The sequence below is a fragment of the Castor canadensis genome, chromosome 4, assembly GCF_047511655.1.
Source record: "Castor canadensis chromosome 4, mCasCan1.hap1v2, whole genome shotgun sequence".
NCBI classification, from domain to species: domain Eukaryota; kingdom Metazoa; phylum Chordata; class Mammalia; order Rodentia; family Castoridae; genus Castor; species Castor canadensis.
The window spans coordinates 63364231-63382920 of NC_133389.1; the positions used below are offsets into that span (position 1 = coordinate 63364231).

General features: G+C 41.0%; 1 pseudogene; it reads right to left on the minus strand.

Annotated features, from left to right (window-relative positions):
- Positions 1 to 1159: 1159 nt before the first annotated feature.
- LOC109703007 (inhibin beta B chain-like) lies at positions 1160 to 7304 on the minus strand (annotated as a pseudogene).
- Positions 7305 to 18690: the final 11386 nt, after the last annotated feature.

Here is an 18690-nt window from a genome sequence, read left to right on the forward strand (position 1 = left end):
AGCAGCCAGGCGGTGAGTGGGCAGGGTGCATGTCCATGGCCGGCCCTACCCACATAAGCGACTTCTGCAAAGCAGCTGAAAGCCTTCCCCATCTCTCCAAGACCAGCTAAGTGGCTCCCTTTCCATACACTCCACTGAGGGACTTCCCCCGCCCCAAGCATTTCCAGAACCCCTCCATTTCTTCCTCCAGACTCATCCTCTTGCCTAGTGGTCATCCCACCCCTCCCTTAACCAGCCATAGAGGAATGTCCCCAGCAAAGGGCATCAATTGCGACTTTTTTTCTTCTCATTTAATAATTCAGATTTCCACTTAAAAGGTCATACCTGATAGAAAAGTCTCTTTTTCAGTTCTACAACTCACACAAATGACCTGCCAACTGTTGGAGATCAGTTAAAGCATCAAATTAAGACCCCTTTTCCTCTCCCTTCCCTCCTTCTCCACAAACACACACACTCACACAGAGTCATGTCAGAGACCCAAGTGACAAAGAGTCAAATCGTCATTGTCCCACTGCTCCACAGTCTCTGACAGGTCAAGTCCCTCCTGGGTGTAGCGCTCCCTGTCCAAGGACAGGTAAGCACAGCTCCCCGCCTTGCAACATGGAGAATGCCAGGTGAGGTGACAGTGCACACGCTGTGACAGGACCTGCTGCAGAGGTCTGGTGCAAGGCAGGGGACATTCAGCCCTCTGCCTGCCAGCACTCTCCACCATGCTTTTCCTCTCAGTGGCTCTCTCTCTCAGTGTCTCTGTGCTTTTATGTGTGCTCAGAAGGCATGATTCAGAGTGGCCAGGCCAGCTGGTGGGAATGGTGGCTGCTCACCCCATTCTCTCCAAGTAATAATCATTGGTAGCTAAGATGCCATTTGTCACCCCAACCATTTGCTGGTGTCCCAGAGGCTGCTGTGGGGGTGGCAGGATGCGTCTGGCTGTGCATGTCTGTGTGTGCATTTGAGTCTCTCATGTCACTTGAGGGTTCTCCCTGTGGTTTTGACTGGTTGCTCTAGGAAGGAGTGAAAATTCTTTCAAGCCTCAACCTTGCACTCTGCAGCCCCATGGGAGGACCACACTCAGCCCACCTTCACCACGTCTTCCCCCAGGGGCAGGAAGAAGCCCACCGGGCCTGACCTCCGCCACTGCTGCCACGCTCCCCGGCCACCGTCAGGAGCAGCCGCACTGCTCCACTATCACGTTGGGCAAGTCCCGCTTGAAGATGTACTTGTCGTCGGAGTAGAGCATGGATATGGAGCTCAGCTTGGTGGGGATGCAGCAAGAGTTCAGGCCTCTCTGGCGGTACTGGTTCACCACAGCCCTGGGGAAGGAGGAGGCCGAGCCAGGGACCCCCGCCAGGTAGGCCGGGCAGCTCAGTAGTTCCCATAGTAGCTGGTGGGCGCAATGATCCAGTCTTTCCAGACAATGAGCCAGAAGTCCATGAAGAACTGTTGCTTGCAGCAGAGGCTGGCCCGACCTTCGCACTCCAGGCCTCGCTTGTGGATGCGATGTCTGCTGTCACCAAGGCGGGCCTGCAGCACCTTGAAGGGCCTGTGGGACTCCTCACCCGGGTCCACGAACACTAGCACCACGGCCAGTTCCTGGCAGCTGTCCCACTGCACGTCCAGGTTGAGGGGCCGCTCACTGCACTCAAATGGCCTGGATGGCCTCGGTGAGTGGGAAGGTGTGCCAGCCACTGCGCTGAAGGTCTTCTTTCTTCTCCACCACGTTCCACCTGTCACCATGGTCCTGCTCTTGGAAGTACACCTTGACCTGCACCTTCTGCCAACTGCCCTTGTCCAGGACATAAGGCAGGAGCTTCCGGTACAGCCACAGGTTGGCCTGCACCACAAAGAGGTTCTGGTTGCCTTCACTGGAGACGAAAAAGTACAGGTGGACCCGGGAGGAGAGGCCATCTGATTCTCCCCCTCCTCAGAGACCCTACAAGCTCACCCCACATGCCCTCTTGCCCCTAGGGAACTCCTGCCGCCTATGCATGGACCAGAGTGCAGCCCAGCAGGACTCACCTTTAATTTCTACTTTAGAAATTTGTGTCCTTCTTACTCTATCTAATCAATTCATTGTTCTTTTCCTCATTTTTCTTTTCTTTTTTTGAAGGCAGAGAAGAAAAGTTTATACAAGGCTTGGGAAATGCTGTGGGAAGAGGCAGAGAAAGCACTCAGCTCATCTTAAGCCATCTTCAGGGTACAGACACGAGTTATAGATTTAAGTAGACAAAAGAACTGGGGGCAGGGGACAAAAGGATACAGTTAAACAGTCCCAGTCACAAGTGTGTTCAGGTTTACATTATCTCAGTCCAAGCGTTCCCAGAGGGGTTCCAGAGAAGATGTCATCACTGTCATTACTTGAGTGGAGTGATCTGGCTCCCATGATACAATTGCTCCTGCTCCAGGGTGCAGCCTTGTCATTACAGATAATTGTCCTCATTTGGAGGAGTGGACCATCCTGCAAGTCTTCCTTATGAGAAGTTTCAGTCCCTTTTTATAAAGATGCTATCAGTTCTGTATTTCTCGGTTATTATGCCCATCAGGAAAAGAATTCAAGCAAGACACTGAAGATGTAGCTAGCACTGGTGGCTCATGTCTGTAATCCTAGTGAATCAGGAGACAGAGATCAGGAGAATCGTGCTTTGAGGCCATCCCTGGCAAACAGTTCACCCAGACCCTGTCTCAAAAAAAAAAACCATCACAAAAAAGGGTTGGTATAGTGGGTCAAGGTGTAGGCCCTGAGTTCAAACCCCAGTACCACAAAAAAGATACAAAAGATGTAGTAAAAATAATGGTACAGTTTATTAGAAAAGAAATTTAATATAACAGGATAAAAGTGGGGAGAAATGGACAAAAGAGAGAAACATTTTGTGTCCCCATGCAGGAAACAGGAGCAAAGAGTCCTTATTGATCTTTTCAAAGATCAATGGGTTATTGGGTTTGCTGTGTTTCTCTGATTCCTGTTTTCAGTTTCATTGATTTCTGTTCTACCTTTAAGTTACTGTTTTTTTAATATTGTAGATTTTATTTGCTGTTATTTTCTAGTTTCTTAAGGTAGAAGCTTAGATTACTGATTTTAGAGCTTCCTTTAAAAAAAATACATGTTCAATGCTATAAGTTTCCCTCTAAACACTGTTTTTGCTCTATGCCACAAACTTTGATTGTTGTGTTTTCATGTTCATTTACTTCAAGTATTTAAAAGTTTCTATTGAGGTTTCTTCTTTAACCACATGTTCTTTAGAAATGTATTATGTAATGTACAAGTATTTAGAGATTTTTTACCTATCTCTGTTATTGGTTTCTAAATTAATTCCGTTGTGGGCTGAGAGAAGGAATTGTGTGTTTTCTATTTATTTAAATTTGTAAAGGCATGTTTTAGGGCTCAGAATATAGTCTGTCTAGGTGACCTTAAGAATGGGTTGATGGAGGAAGTCACCCATAGATGTCCATTGTGTCCAGTCAATTGATGGTACTGTTGAGTTCAACTATGTCCTTAGTATTTTTACACCTGCTGAATCTGTCCATTTGTGAGAGAGGAGTGTTAGAAGTGTCCATATATAATAAGGGATTCATCAACTTGCAGTTCTATCAGTTTTGTCTCACATGCTTTGACACTCTGTTGTCAGATATAGCCACATTAAAGATTGTTGAGTCTTCTTAGAGAATTGACCCTTTTCCCTTTTAGCATTACTCCCTGCTTTTGTTTGATTATCATTAAAATGGTATATTTTTCTCCACCATCTTAATTTGAGTATTTATATGACTTTATATTTAAAGTGGGTTGTTTCTAGACAATGTATAGTGGGGTCTTTTTGTTTTGTTTTGTTCCATCCTGATTTCTGTCTTTTAACTTGTGTATTTACTTAATCAATATCCTACCATATTTGTTACTATTTTGCATTTGTTGCCCTTGTTTTTTGTTCCTGTTTTTCTCTTCAACTCTTTTTCCTCCCTTTTGTGGTATAAGCATTTCCATATTAAATATTTCCTATGATTTCCTTTTTGCTCCTTTCTTAACTGACCAATTTTAATTCTTTCAAAACCTGTTTTAGTACTGGTGGAGTGCTCAAGTGGTAGAGCACCTGCCTACCAAGTGAGAGGCCCTCAGTTCAACACTAGTACTCCAAACAAAGGAACTGATTTAGTGTGTATCCTAAAGTTTGCAATATACATTTACAATTAAAGTCCACATTCAAATTATACTACCCTGTTTCATAGGTAGTACAAACTACAAATGAAATAATAACAAAACACTCTTCATTCCTCTGTCCTGTCCCCTGTATCATTATTATTCATTTCACTTATACATAAGCTTACAGAAGTGACACACAGAATCACACATACACAATCAAGTACATTGTTGTTATTACTTTAAATAAATTGTAATCTGTGAGATTAAGAAAAAGTCTTTACCTTCAATTTTTCATTCTCTGATGCTCTTTATGTAAATTTGAGTTTTTGACAAATATAATTTTCCTTCTTTTTGACTATCTTCTCTTTTTTTTTTTGGCAGTACTTGGGTTTGAATTCAGGACCTCATGCTTGCTAGGCTGGCACTGTACCACTTGAGTGACTCTACCAACACTTTTTTGTGTTGGGTATTTTCAAGACAAGGCCTTGTGAACTATTTGCAAGGCTGGTCTCAAAGTGTGATCCTCTTGATCTCTACCTCCCAAGTAGCTAGGATTACCAGGTGTGAGCCACTGGTGCCTGGCCAAATATCTTCTATGACCATTTCTTGCAAGGCAAACCAATGGCAACAAATTCCTTCAGTTTTTATTTGTCTATATCAAAATATTTTTCATTCAATTTTAAAGGATAATTTTGCAGAGTACAGAATTTTAGGTTAGTGTTTTTCTCTCTCAATACTTTATATATTACATTCCACTCTCTTCTTTCTTTTTGGTGTTTGTTTTTTGACAAATGGTCTTGGTATAGCCCAGACTGTCCTCAAACTCATTATCCTCCTGTCTCAGCCTCCTGAGTGCTGGAATTACAGGGGTGGACCACCACACCTGGTTTTTCCATTCTCTTCTTTTTTGCATTGTTTCTGAGATATTAGATCTAATTCTTATAGCTCTTCTTTAATAGATGTTATTTTTCCTCTAGCTGCTATCAAGGTTTTTTTCTCTTTACATTTGTAAGGAAGTTTAAATGTAGTGTATTTAGGTATAGGTTTTTTAGGGGAGGAAATTTATCCTGTTTGGCATTTTCTGAGTTTCCTGGATGTGGGGAAACTGTAAGTCATTATTGCTTCCAATCCTTTGTCATTTTCTTCTCTTGCTGATATTTCCATTATGCACTCTTGTCTCAAAGTTCTTAGATTAGTTCTTAGATTCCGTTTTGCTTTTATCCCAGTCTTTGTTCTCTCCTTCATTCAGTTTCATAAGTCCCTAGTGACATATCCTAAAGCTCAAGGATTCTTTCCTAAGCCACCTCCAGTCTTCCAGCAAGGCAGTCTTCATTATCATTACATTTTTAATTGCTAACATTTACTTTTTACTCTTTTTTCAAACCAAATTTTCTGATTTTCCTTCTCTTTGCTTCCATCTGTTCTTGCATGTTGTGTTCTTAGCATTTTAATTGTAGTGTTCTAAAATTCCTTATCTAATTCCAACATTTCTCCATGCCTGACTCTATTTTGATACTTGCTCAATATACTTGAAATGTGTTTCTCATCCTTTAATATGCCTGGGAGTTTTTGGTTGAAAGGCAGACATGACAGACTGGGTAAAATGGACTACTGTAAACAGGCCTTTGGCCATGTGGTGTGAGGTGTAAGGGAGAGAAGTGGTCTACAGGCCCATGACTGGGTCTCAGTGTTTTGGGGAATTTGTGTCCCTGGACAATGAATTTCACCTGTGCTTCTCAGGTTTCCTCCCTTAGGTGAGACAGGATGGCTGGGGGAAGGGGGGAACAAGAACAGGGCATTTCCCTTCATTTTGGTTGGCATAGTTTCTCTGGAGGGTAGATTTTATTAAAAACAAAATGCTTAGCTATTTCACAATTTTTCTTTCCCTCTGTTGGAAGCATAAGAAGCTTTTTCTCTAATATTCACTGTGAGGAGTTGGTAGACCTCCGGTGTAAAACTCACAAAAATATTGGGGTCTGTCAATGACTTGGTTCTCTGGGGTTTTTAATTCTTGAAGGGATCCACAGTGACACTCCACTAACTTATCCCACCCAGCTCATGTTCCTATGAAGGTTTCTGCTCAGATAAGTTGCCATTCTCTGAATCTGTCTATTTCTCCAATATTAAGGGCAACAATCTTCTGTCTTGGTACATTCAGCCTGGTATAACAAAATACCTCGTATGCATAATTTATAAACAGACATTTCTTTTACTTCTGGATGCTGAGAAGTCTAATATCAAGGTACCAGCAGATTCAGCACCTCATCTCCTCATAGTGGGGACCCTCTCGCTGCATCTTCACATGGTAGAAGGAAAAAACAAGAGCCCTCAGGCCTCTTTTAAAGGGCACTAGTCCCATGAATGATGGATCCCTCTTGTGACCTATTCATATCCCAAAGGCCACCTCCTAATACCAAAAGTATGGTGAATAGGATGTCAACATGTATGCATTTTCTGGGGACACAAACTCAGATGATAGTACCTTGTGACCTCTTTTATCTGAAGCCTATAAATAGTTGTTGATTTTTTAGTTTGTTCAGATTTTTGCTTGTTTTTGAATGGCATGGTGACTTTTCAACTCCTTACCTGTTATACCAAAAACCAAAAGTCATACTGTGAGATAATTTAAAAACAGCTTAATTCATCTTTTGCTCATATAGAGTGGTCATATAAATTATTATCCAAACAAGGATATAAAGAGCTATTTTTTACTACAGTGCTGGGAACCAAACTTAGGCCCTTGCATAAGTTAGGCAAATGCTCTACCACTGAGCTATATCCCCAGCCCCAACTGTCTGTTTTTAATAGTTATTCTAGTACTGCAGACCAAATTGAGACTGTCTCCGGTAACTGTGGCCACCTTACCATGCACCAGACTCTCCAAATCTCATAGTGATTCTGAGCTTTCTGGTCTGTTCTCACCCTTCTCCTGGAGCAACACTGTATTGTACCATACTTTAATATCTGAAAGGGCAAACGCAAGTCTTCCTTCATCAGTCTTCTTTATCAATATGTGCTGGCCATTTGTGAATCTTTATTTTTTTTTCCTGAAGCGTATAGGTACTATAAAAATCCCTTACTTTTTGGTTATTTTACATCGCTAATGTAATCATATTTCAACCCTCAATGAACTGGTCTTACCTGTGTAGCTCAGTGCTGCTGGACAAAGCTCCATGAGGAGGTTAGTAGACTCCTATGTTAATTGGCTCCCAGCCTCAAATTTACTCCTCTGTATTTATCTGGTAAACCCAGTTTCTTTCCCTATGTTTGGAAAAATGATTTAAAAACCTTCTCTCATTTCTTCAAACCTCCAGCCTTCATCTCTTCTCTCTTGCTCTTATATCCACTCTACTCTCCTTGTGATGACAGAGGAGACTTCTTTCTCTTTCACTTCTGCTTTGATCCCATCTGTTCTATCTGACTCTAACAATTATCTTTTTCTCACCTCCAAATTTCAACTTTTGCCCCAACAATTATTCCCATTAACCTTTTAAGCACATTTGAGCCTTTACCATTCAGAAGTTAAAAGACCCATACTTAACCTTTCAAACGCCTCTTACCTCTTTCTCCATCACTCTCAAATTACTTAAACAAGTTGACTGAACTCTGTCTTCATCACCCACTAACTCTTCAATCCTGTCCCGTGTAATTGTAGACCACATCACACTACCAAAGTACCTCTAGTTAAGCAATATTTGATTCAACATATACTATAAGTCCTTCTTCTTAACATATAGTTCCTTAGCCTTGTGTCATAGCTCCTTCTTGGTCACCTTCTACCTCCCCCCATCCCTGACTTTGCCCATCCACTCTTTCTCTACTTTATTTGGCTGCTCATACTCCCCTACTGTAATTAGATAATGCTTAAGGCTCAATCCTAAACCCTCCCCTGTTCTGACTTTATTCTCTCTCTGTAGGTGATATTATTCAACTCATGCCTTAAAATACTACTTTTGTATAAACTATTCATAAGTTGATATTTACTTCTAGTCTTGACTGCTTCCTTGAACTTTGGGCTTATGCATCCAAACTTCCATTTTTTAGTTACATTTCCTTTTGGATTTATCAAAAACCCCTCAAATCCACTTTGTTAACTACATGTCCCTCTAACCTGATCTTACTCCAATTGTGCAAGTCAGAAACACCGGATTTTATCCACGGTTCTCCCTGTGACTTCATCCTCCATATCCCAGTGCTGTCTCTTTTACTTCCAAATAACTCTTGAATTTCTACAACTATGCCTACTATCACCCAAACTAAGCTACATCACTTTTTTTTCTAAACTAATATGAACTCATTCTAACTAGCCCTTGTAGTATACCCTCTCTTGCTTTTCTCCAATTTGTCCACACTAAAAGCCAGAGCAAACATTTAAAAACACAAATATAATGTTAATATCTCCCTACATAGAACAACTCAGCATCTTTTCATTGCTTCCAGAATCACGACTAAAATCCCTAACCGAGTTTGGCTCCTTTCCTCCTGTCTCAGGAGGTTCACATCATACCATCTCCCTCTCTGTACTTGTCTACACTGGTTGTGTTCTTTCTCCTGCCAAAGTCCAGTCAAGTCCTATATCTTATGTCCTCTCCCCCTTTTTAAAACATTCATCATTCCCTCAGATTCAGTATGGTGCCTGGTACATAACAGATGTGTTCTCAAGCACTGGGTATGCAGTCATCCCTCAGTAGCTTTGAGGAACTGGTTCCAGAAATATATAAAATAGCATGGTATTTGCAAATAACCCTCATATATCCTTCCTTATACTTTATATCATCTCTAGATTACTTATAATGCTTAATACAAAGTAAATGCATGAAAAATGGTCATTCTACAATATTGTTTAGGAAATAAGGAAAAAGGTCGCACATGTTCAGTATTGATACAGTTATTTTAGGAATATCTTTGATTCTCACTTGCTACAGAACCTACAATGCAGAGGGCCACAGAATACTGGCCTCTTCCCCTTGGTTGTGAGGTTCCTCACACTGTGATTTAGCTACAACCTCTGCCATTGCACCTTTACAATTCCTTTGGACTTTGGACTCTGACTTTGGACTTTATTTTGCTAAATGACTATTATTGGCTTTGACAGTGATGATTAGCATTGTTAAAACTTCCTATTGGTAAAGGGTTTTGCATATATTATTTCTATTCCTCTCAAACATTGAAAAATAATCATTATTAAGCCTATCCTTGGGGAAACTACAGCAATGCAGATGGTTAAATAACTTGTCAAAGTCTCACAGTGGCAGAACCAGAGTTTGAGGTTAGCTCTCCTTGACTTGAATGCCCATGCTCCTCCCTCTTTTTTTATAGCCCCTCTTATAGCATCATCTCCTTTATGTTAGGTAAGAACTTTCTCCCTTATCAAGCTTAGTGCCATGGAAACACATACACTAAGGCCAACTCACAAAAATTTAACAACCCACCCCAACACACATACAAGTATTTATTTTCCATAAATAGTGCTTTTCCTCCATATTTTCTTGACAAGTTGATTGCTTTCTATAGTATGGTTGGTGTAAGGTTAGATTTCCAACCAATGTGATTTTACAGAACTTACACAGTTGTTACACTTACACTTCCTCCAGAAGACCCTTCTGGTGGTGATCACAGAGATCTTTTACAGGTATTTTTAACCCTAACTCTTAAAAATCCTTCAGAAGCTTCTGGATCACTACACTGTGAAAGACAAGGGGAACAAATATTTAATTAATAAGTACTATGTGCAAGGTGTTTAACATCATTAAATCCTTGATGGGACAGATGAGGAAGTAAAGCCCAGAGTGATCTGCTCTAGATTCTGATCCAGAGCTGTCTAAAGACTGAGCTCTTTCCAGGTGAACTCTGACACAGATCCCAGTGAGTAGAAGACCCTTGGCCCAGAACTCAAACAAGTAAGATTGTTTTCCAAGCCATGGAAGCCACCTCAGGTAAATATGTGGATAAATATGTTTATCTACAATCTCAGTGGTCAGATGATAATTAAGCATTAAACAGAAAAGGTTGTTTCCTCAGATTCAGAGAATGTTCCCAACACTTTTTGCCTTCTCACAAATATCAGTTTTTTCCAAAAAACCTTTGGGCCTATAAGAACCTGCTCTTGTACTTCTCTCCAACCTCAAATGTCTCCACACTTGACCCTGTCCAGAGTGGACCTTAGAATCCCTCCATGTTAGCCACCAACTAAATGACAGTGACTCATTCCAATCTGGGGGTTCTTCTTTCAGGATCTGAGACAAGACAATCAAAGTCTGTTAAAAAGGGGTGACTGTGTCTGGCAATTATATTAGTGGTGATTTTAATTTCCTTTGAATACTTTTTCTTTTCTAAGCTTTCTACAATGATGACGCATTACTTTAGAGGGAGAAATTTTTTAAGGATTTTTTAAAGATGTCCCTACGACATTCCAAGGTTTACATTTTCATTTTAAAATGGATTAAACTAACTCTTCTCAGATTATGTGTAAGTTTAAAGTCATTTGGGGAGAGGTTTGCTGGTAAGACCGCTGCTTAAATCCCTGAAAGAGGAGAGATCTGAATCTGTGACCAGTCCCCACCCAGCCAGGTAAGGTAGATACAAATATCCATCAAGGTTTATACATTTGGATAAGGTCAGGTTTCTAGAATACTTGTCAGCCTGTAGTTATGTCGACTCTAGTTGAACATCTGGTCATTAGTAGGCCTTTTCAAATATTAGGGACATTCTAAGTTACCTTGTTAGCATGACTTTTGACTTTTCATTGATCATGGATTAGTCAGGAATCATATCATGCCCACTGTGAAATCTACATCATGACCTGTTTCTACCCTTAAGGAGTCTATTGTTCCATCATCCTATTGATGATCTCACTTTCTTTTCAGACTCAAATATTCAATTCTTATCTCCTAAATCTAATCTTGGCTCTCCTCATCAACTCTGATCTGAATCTCCTGATGTCATCTCACCCTTTCTGAACCAATAGACACAACTTCAAGATATGAACCTGAACAGCCTCAAAGTCTCAGGTGAAGTTGTAAGCATTCTAACAAGTGGATGGACTGTGGCCATCTGCTAGATGAATACTGTTCAGATGTCCATGTAGGTGACATCTGGGACATTTGTCTTCAGGAAGCAGAGCCCCAGACAAAGATCAGGGCTAGTGGTCAGAGTCAGGGCTCAATTTCCAAATGAGAATCAAAGAGAAGTCAGATCTTTGGAACAGAAACATGGAACAGTCTCCACAGCAGGAAACTTGTCTTACCAGCATGGGCTTAAACAAGTTGGCAGGAAAGGTTAGGTTTGGAAACATAGGGCTTGAACTCCAAAGGGGCTTCTGCTTTGGGATAATTAAGAGAATTCAGAAGCCCAGTGGTCAATATTGGGGCACCATGACCAAGGATGCCTACTTAGATAGTGGTATGAAATCCCCAATCGGAGACAGTAGCTGCTTATACAGATAGTCTTTAAGTCCTCATTGAGTCTGGAGGACAGGTCATCAACATGTCTAAATACGAATTGTTGAGTTGGACAGTGTAGAGGTCAATGACATGGACTGAGGAGGGAAAAAAGGAAAGATGTATTATAATATCGCCTCAAACATTTCCTCTCTGGAGCATTTGTCAGAAGCAGTAGGGTAATTTAGAAACCACAGAAATGTTTGGGCAGGTAGATTTGTACTAAATCATTGCTTTGCCACTTTTTAGTTGGATGACTTTGGTCAAGCCATTGGGCCTGAGTCTGTTTTCCCATCTGTAAAGTGATTATACCCATTCTGCTTAATTGACAGAGGAATAGATGAGATAGTATTTATGAAGCATCCAGTACTCTTAATTGGCACTCCCCTTTCATGGGGAGCACTCTTCTCCTAACAAATCATTATCTACATCCTCAGGGAAGTATTTCCTCAATGCTTGATGCTGACAAACACAAATGAAACACTCCCTGAAGAAGGGAAAACAGGAATGAGATATCTGTTCACTGTAGGAAAATCAGAAGATGGAGGAGTAAAACATAGGAATAAACTTTATTCATAATTCTGCCAAGATAGTTATTAACATTTTTGTATATATCTTTTCAGATTATAACACACATGTATTTCTAGAAAACCATTTTTTTGTTACACAATACATCAGGACTATCTTTCTTTTCCACTCAATATATAATCTCAATAAAATTTTATGGCTGCATAAAAGACCACTGAAGGATAGTCCACACTTTACCTATCAAATCTTAAGAGTGTTAAACATTTTGTTGCTTACAATTTGACGTTATTATGATCATCCCTTATGGCTAAAGGGATATCTGTTGTTTTTCTGGAAGTGAAACTAATATAGGTTATTATTGCTGAGTTTGTCTAGGAAGGGATTTTTAACTACAATATCTGAAAGAGAATCCAAAGAATATTGTCCCAGTCACTAAATCACTTCTTTCTAGTGTCCTGTGTGTATTTTTCAGTCTGAACATCATGGGAAGAGTTTTCAATATGGATTTTTTAATTAAATAAAGATTTTTGCCTTTATTGCTTTAAAAAGTAAGTCCATTACAGAAATGTTTACAAAGACAGATACAGAGAAAATCCCCCACTATTTCATCATTTTGATTTGTTTCTATCTAGCCTTTTCTTCTTCTAGGTCTTTTACAGGTGTGTTCACTGTGCCTATCCCCACAGTGGTTCCTCTTCTAGTTTTAAAGATTCATGTCCAAATCCTGTCCTCTTTCCAAGTCTCTGCATCCCCTCAAAGAAGTTACCAACATCACTTTTTGCACTAGAATTTCTTCAAACAGATTCTTATCTTCATGTTACTCATCTTATTTACTATTCATATTTTGTTTTTTTCCTTCCCAGAGGTGTTCCCTTTGCCTTCCAGACAGGAGAAGCACAGAAAACCCTGGGAGGAGGTGATATGGTCCCTCTGGCATATGGCCTCTAATCCATGGAGGTTTAGTCTCTGGAGCCACCAGCTCATGATCCTCACAAAGACAGATTAATCCTCCATGCCATGTGGGTTGTTTCCCATATTGGGAAAAACACAGCCATCCAACCTTGGGAGCAGGGCTGGAACAGAATGAGTGGGCACCTGGGCAGGCTAATAACTTGGTCTTCTTTCAAAATGATGTTCTCTAATTATTTGCCAACATTCATCTGGAGGAGAAGCTGAGTGCGATGTAGGTGAAGGAGGCCAGGAAGGCAGTTGGCTTTGCATTCCATTCTCTTATTGCTATGAGCAGCAAAATGCCTGGGCTTGATTTCTGTGCACCCCACCTTGGATTATGAGGTCTGGAAAATAGCTCAGATATAATCCCTAGTCACTTAATTGCTCAGTGGATTTTGCCCCCACCAAGAGGAAATGGAGATGGTCTGGGAGGCCACAGTAGCCTACTTGTCATCAGTGTAACAACGAATTCTTTAACTTTTCTGTACTGAGTCTCCTCTGTAAGATGAGTGGTAGGGGAATAATATATCTATATTCTACTATCATGAGTTAGAAAGTTTAAATGAATATGTACAGGAACTAGAGACATTCTTGGCATATAGTTATCATTGTGTGTGTTATGATCACTGTGTATTATTGATAACAATAAATAATATTATCATTCTTCTGTTATAATTGCTGCCAACAATTCTATTAAAGAACACTTTCTCCATCTCATTTTCAACAATGTTATAATACTGGTATCCAGACTGGTATGCAAGACACCAGCCCATATGGTCTGCGCTCACATCCAGCTTAGCCTTCAACAGGCTTCAATGGAACTGGGGTATCTCCTAGTGTGTGTGTGTGTGTAAGGGTCTCTGCCTGATCACTCTACCCACAGTATACTGTTGGATAAAAAAGAAAGTTTCATGTCTACATGAAGGTTGTAAGATGCTTAGAAGAGTAGAAGAATGGTGATGGGCTAGAAAAACTGATCATTTTCCAGGAATGTGTAACCCTCAATAGGAAAAGAGATATTGTTCCTAGAAAAACTAGGAAAAGAAGGAAGAATTTTGTTTCCTACCTGGTGAAATACACCACCCACTGATCTGCAGGTAGCACAGGGTAGTAGAACATGTGTGGGCTTGAAGCCAGGAAAACCTGGAGCTGATTTCTGTGCCACTCACTGACTAACTCAAGTAAAGCCTATCACCTCCTTATAGTGTTCCTGTTAAGAAAATGTCTGTCATACTTATGAAAGAAGATGATCCCATGTGTAATGCCTAGCAAGGTGCCTGCAGAAGTGAATTTTGTCATAATTGTGACTTCCTTTGAAGGAAGTCTTAAAGTGACAATCAGAGAATGAGCCCTGACAGCACCCTCAGTGCCTAGAGCCTAGTAGGGGATTAATATGGGCATTATATGCTGAACGTTAATATCCAGGAATCCCAGAATGCACAGCTATAGCAATAAGCACATACTCCACATTCTGACACTTTATATTATTTCACATAATCATCTCAATATTCTTGTGAAGGATCCCCATTTGCCAATTCAGATGCTAGGACGAGCAAGTGTGGGGTCTGGACTCACATCCCATAAGACTTGAAAAGCTCATCATTGCTGAACCTGTCTCATTGGCCCCTCATCTTGCACTTAGGGAGCTGGTACTGGTTTTGACTCAATGCTAGAAAGTCACTCTGCAAAATGGGTTTAAACAAATAGAACCATATAACTGGTGAAATTTTTACTAAGTAGTCTAATGCCTATGAAATAAATCAACCTTTTAAGTTTTATATTGTAGTACAATCAAACTGTTTAATAATTATTGCCAGTGAATGGTATAATACAGAGAAAAATGAATAACTGAAAAGCACATCAAGGCAAATGAGGCATCTTCTCCCTGAATTGCTCTCAAATACATAATTATTTCATTCAGATTTATGATCAGCTCAGTACAATGTACATCTGTTTATCCTGCTCTGCCCAAAGAGCTCAGAAGCCTTTGTGTATGGTGCTAACACCTATAGGAATAATGAAATGAATGTCCCTTGTACACAGATAGGGATTGCAAGATTTCCTTACTTTCTTAGTAAAGGAAAAAGGAGTGAAAACTGAGTTTGCTAAGGCCACTCTGTTCAAATCTCTGAGCTTAGGGGAAGTGGAGAGAGCTGGTCAACTGTGCCGGTTCATTTAAAACTAGAAGAGGGGACTATAGTCCCATCTCCAAGAAACTGAGGACCAGAGAAATGCTGGGACTTCATTTGATTTACAAAGCACATAGTGAACAACCAGCAGGCAGTCTGGCTTCAAAATGTTGGACCTGCTACCATATCACCAGCTCCAGAAAGACCATTTGCAAACAGACAAGGCTTCAAATTTTGCACAGGAATCCAGTGAGGGCAGATGCAGAAGAAAACTGATCCCATCTAGATTTTGTTTGCAGTTCTGCCTCCTTAAAATCTTTGAGTTGTTGATGTTTCCCCTACTGCACCCCATTCTTTCATTTCTTATGATGTCAGCACTCTGGGCAGAGGGGGAATCCAGATCTGTCTCATGAAGAGGTGAAGTTTCTCATGGATCCAGTCTCTCCACCTCCCCAAATCAGCCAGATAAGCGGAGGCTGCTGACTTTGTCAGAACAGGAGCTTATTTTGCCTCTCCTGAGAGAGCTGCCCAGTGGGAGTTCTTGGCAAATTTAGTTCACTGGCAGGTATGGACAGATGGCTGCCTGGATGAGATGACAACCTTTGTTTCTGGTCTTACTCATATGTCAAAAGAGCCAAAATGGGGAAAAACGGAGAGGGGGAGGATAAAAGATGGGGCTCCCTCACAGGTAGGAAAAAATATTTTATTTTTATAATGCATTTAGAAGATTACAAAAAAGAAGGGAATCTTCCACTTCCCCCTAGCCTAGCATAAGACATTTCCAGCAGATGGACTGATCTTCCTTTCTCCATGCCCCAGTCTCCTCCTTCCTAAAGCTGACATGATCTGCTTCAGTCAGCAGACATCAGCATAAGGTCAAGACTATTCATACTTCCTCTTCCTTCCCACCTTTACTTTGAGAAAGAGCTAAGGCTCTCATCTCATGAGAGGCTTAACCAGGTCTTTGGATGTTATCATTCTCCAGGATTTAAAAGCATGTCAGATTCACCTCTCCTTTTAGAATAGAAATGGCAGACATCATACATGCATGTATATGTTACTGAATACGGTCCATATCTGTGAATTTTTCCACTCCCTGGGAAAATGCTGAACTTTGATCTAATTACATTTCAACACTGAGACTGTCACTTAAAGAAATGGGCACATGGTAGCTCTTGATGGTTATTTATCAAACATTTAATGTGGTTATCAGCTAGTAGGTACTGACCACCTAAAAATCAAATCAAGTGTTTTTAATTGAAGGCGTTTGTCTTTGTGCTCCTGAAAGCAGTGAGATGGGGGTATACACTGATGGAGTCATGCAGAAAAGGGAGGGAGGGGGAATTTTCCTCTGCTGTCCTGAGGCAAATGAGCAGGAGGTGTGGGCAGAGAGTCCAGAGCAGTCTTGCCTTACTGAAGAACAATGGATGTGAGATGGATAACAGGAGGAAACTCTTTTGGATAATTATTAGAAGCTGGAGAATCAGCTGCTGTCATGTCAAAACAATGTATTATAGGAAGGGAAAGGAAGAGTAAGGGAGGAGAGGGGAGGGGAGGGGATGAGCAAAGAGGGAGTGGGGTCTAAAGAACAAAAGGAGAGAGAGAAATAGGCAAATGACAATGGCTTGAGTGCTTACATAGTTGAGGACTGGTCAGTCTACTTATTACCCCTTCAACCCGGGAAGACATAAAAGTGGTGGCCCAGACAATGTTCCTATTCTTATTGCTGTATTAATCCTAGTGGCTTTATTCAACATGTCACTGCCCCAAACACCAGGGCCTGGGCCTACTGGGCCAGATGTGCCACATTCATTGTCTACAGAGCGACCACTCCCACTGCCCTTGATCTTCACCTTTCCAAGTCTTCCAATGTGAGAACCACAAAAGACTGGTGAAAACAGTGATGCCCAGCCCCAACCCTGACCACTGAATCAGAAGCTCTCATGTGGAGCCAGGGAGCATTGATTTCCTTAAGGACTCTAGGGGATTTTGATGGACATTTAGGTCAAGCATCTTGAGTCTCACCTGTCATATCTGAAAGTATAGGCCAGGTCTACCTTGCATAATTTTGGGTAACCATTACCTAATATTGTGATTGGCATATCACTTATACCTTCCCAACATTTGTGGAGTGAATAAGTGAATTCATTAACATTTTTTTAAAAGTATGAATGCCACCTTTTTAAAGAAGAGGAAATCAAATTATAGAAGGCAAATGGCAAGCCTGTGGAAGATGAATTGCTATAAGAGAAGGAACCTGTACCTGGGCTCTAGAGGGCAGGAACCTTTCTGTCTTATTTCACTCAGTGCCTGGACAGGGGTCTGACATGGATGGAGAGCTTGACACACACTTGCTTATTTAATGACTGAACTCAGGCTCTCTTACTTTAAAAGTTAACTTCTTTCTACTGTATCTTCCTACCAGTACCACCTCTGCCATTATCTTCCTGTCTGATCAAATTACTTCTCTAGATCTCAGTTTCCTAAAATGAGGAAGTTGGATGAAAAGTCCTCAAGAAAATTCCTTCCATTTCTAATTATAGCAGACCATCATGGCATACATGGACTGGAACTTTTTTTTTATTGTTTTATTGCATACAAGGCTTGGGTCATTTCTCCCCCCTGCCCCCACCCCCTCCCTTGCCACCCACTCCACCCCCTCCCTCTCCCCCTCACCCCCTCAATACCCAGCAGAAACTATTTTGCCCTTATCTCTAATTTTGTTGAAGAGAGAGTATAAACAATAATAGGAAGGAACAAAGGTTTTTGCTGGTTGAGATAAGGATAGCTATACAGGGAGTTGACTCGCATTGATTTCCTGTGCATGTGTGTTACTTTCTAGGTTAATTCTTTTTGATCTAATCTTTTCTCTAGTTCCTGGTCCCCTTTTCCTATTGGCCTCAGTTGCTTTTAAGGTATCTGTTTTAGTTTCTCTGTGTTAAGGGCAACAAATGCTAGCTAATTTTTTAGGTGTCTTACCTATCTTCACCTCTCCCTTGTGTGCTCTCACTTTTATCATGTGCTCAAAGTCCATTGGACTTTGTTGTGTTTGCCCTTGATCTAATGTCCGCATATGAGGGAGAACATATGATGTTTGGTCTTTTGGGACAGGCTAACCTCACTCAGAATGATGTTCTCCAATTCCATCCATTTACCAGCAAATGATAACATTTCGTTCTTCTTCATGGCTGCATAAAATTGGACTGGAACTTTTAAGAATGTAAATCCAGCCATTAGGCTAGCACCTTTTATACTGCAATGTCCTCACTTTTGTGAAGAGGCCCCTGAATGGCTGCTTCCAGTCTTTTCTCCTTTTCCCGTTTCCTGTCTCTCTGATTTCTCCCTCCCTTGGTAAGTGTTCCTGCCTAAAACCAGTCCCAGGGAAAAGCATCGCATTTTTGATGTAGTTGTCACACAACAGAGAGAGGAAAATTGTGTTTGTTAAATATCTACTGCACACCTGGCCTCTGATTGCTGTCTGTGCCTTCACGGCATTTTTCTCCCACAGCTGAGA